Source organism: Salvelinus sp. IW2-2015, linkage group LG4q.1:29, assembly GCF_002910315.2.
Source record: "Salvelinus sp. IW2-2015 linkage group LG4q.1:29, ASM291031v2, whole genome shotgun sequence".
NCBI lineage: Eukaryota > Metazoa > Chordata > Actinopteri > Salmoniformes > Salmonidae > Salvelinus > Salvelinus sp. IW2-2015.
Genome location: NC_036842.1, coordinates 55,494,732 through 55,497,011, shown reverse-complemented (window position 1 = coordinate 55,497,011; position 2,280 = coordinate 55,494,732).

Here is a 2,280-nt window from a genome sequence, read left to right as displayed (position 1 = left end):
ACAAAGAAGCAGGTGTCCCTTCCAGTGATATGGAGCTGACCTTGGACCTGGTGCCAGTAAGCATGGTCTTCACGGAAGCTGTAAGACCCTCCCTCCTTGACATAGAAATCCTTCGACTTCACTGCCTCGATGCCCTCCTATTCGTTATCTGTTCCCCACTTTACATACAACACACCATCCAACGACTGTGATCTGAGGACTCTTTTTAGCAGCGATAGAGTAATGCACTTGGACCTAACCACTGCTCCATAATTGCTGGCCGTCAACTTCCCTCTCCTCATGGTTTGCCAGTTGCGATTGGTGCGCTGCCCAACTGTTGTCTGGCGTATAGCCTCCTGCTACTCCACCGACAGCTCCATGCCAGCCATGAGGCCTGCATGCCCCAGGTGCCCTTGTTTTTGAACATTGTCCGGTACAGACATGGATGACAGGGAGGGTAGCGGTTGTTCTGGCTCAGGTTCAAGGAGACATGACATGTCGGTTCCTCTGTGGCTCCCGGGACAGAGGGTTGTAGTCTTCGGCCGGGTACAGGTCCTCCACTGACTGCACCTGGTTGGGCACGGCTGGCTTCCTCCACTCGCATTCCACATTCCACATCACGATAGCAACCAAAACCATGTAAGTCAGTTTATAACATCCTTGTTTACTCTGAGATTTCTACGTATTGACATTAGCTATGGTGCTAACCTTGGAAAAGTAATTCCAATTTCTCCTTCCTCTTTACTAATAGGGATAGACCAAATGGTGCAGTTCTATTCAATCTTATAGCCATACCAACTATATCAATATCAACCATCAGACAGGGCCTGCAACCGCCTATTGAACGTAGTTTGTTTGAGTTGGAGACTCCATGTGAAATCGTAAAGATTACATCTTACTTCCGGGACCGACCGAGATGGCCGCCTCGCTTCGCGTTCCTAGGCAAATATGCAGTATTTTGTTTTTTTATGTGTTATTCCTTACATTGGTACCCCAGGTAATCTTAGGTTTCATTACATACAGTCGGGAGGAACTACTGAATATAAGAGCAACGTTAACTCACTATCGTTACAACCAGGAATATGACTTTCCCGAAGCGGATCCAGTGTTTTGCCTTCYACCCAATACAATGGATCTGATCCCAGCCGGCGACCCTAAGCGACGCCGTAAAAGGGGCAAACGAAGCGGTCTCCTGGTCAGGCTTCGGAGACGGGCACATCGCGCTCCACTCCCTAGCATACTACTCGCCAATGTCCAGTCTCTTGACAATATAGCTTATAGTGGTTCTCAATCAGGGACAGGTGTTATTCATTTCCTCTGATTGAGAATCATATATAGGTTGGCTGTTCTCACTGTTTGTTTGTGGGTGATTGTCTTCCGTGTCTGTGTCTGTGCACCACACGGGACTGTTTTCGGTTGTTCGTTTTATGTAGTCTATTTCTGTTCGTGAGTTCTTCGTGTCTTTATGTAAGTTCCATGTTCAGGTTTCGTCTACGTCGTTTTCTTATTTTGTAAGTTATTCAAGTGTTCTTCGTGTTTCGTCTTTATTTAATAAATTCATTATGTCATCATACCTCGCTGCGTATTGGTCCACGATCCTTCTCTCCTCTCCTCGTCCGAGGAGGAGGAAGAGCTAGAGCACCATTACAATATGCTCCTCATGGACTGCATCAGATTCGCCAGTTCTTGCTGTTGAGATGTTACCTCACTCTCCACCAAGGCACCTGAAAGTTCCCAGACATATCTGGGGGGGGAATGGCCCTAGCCCTCACCCTCCGATTCCAACAGGTCCAGACGTGCTCAATGTGATTGAGATCCGGGCTCTCAACTGGCCATGGCAGAACACTGACATTCCTGTCTTGCAGGAAATCACGCACAGAACGAGCAGTATGGCTGGTGGCATTGTCATGCTGGAGGGTCATGTCTTTCCGTAATGCACAGCGTTGAGATTGCCTGCAATGACAACAAACTCACTCCGATGATGCTGTGACACACCGCCCCGACCATGACAACCCTCCACCTCCAAATCGATCCCGTCCAGAGTACAGGCCTCGATGTAACACTCATTCCTTCGACGATAAACGCGAATCGACATTCACCTCTGGTGAGACAAAACCACGACTCGTCAGTGAAAGCACTTTTTGCAAGTCCTGTCAGGTCCAGCGACGGTGGGTTGTTGCCCATAGGTGACGTTGTTGCCGGTGATGTCTGGTGAGGACCTGCCTTACAACAGGCCTATAAGCCCCAGTCCAGCCTCTCTCAGCTATGCGGACAGTCTGAGCACTGATGGGGGATTGTGCA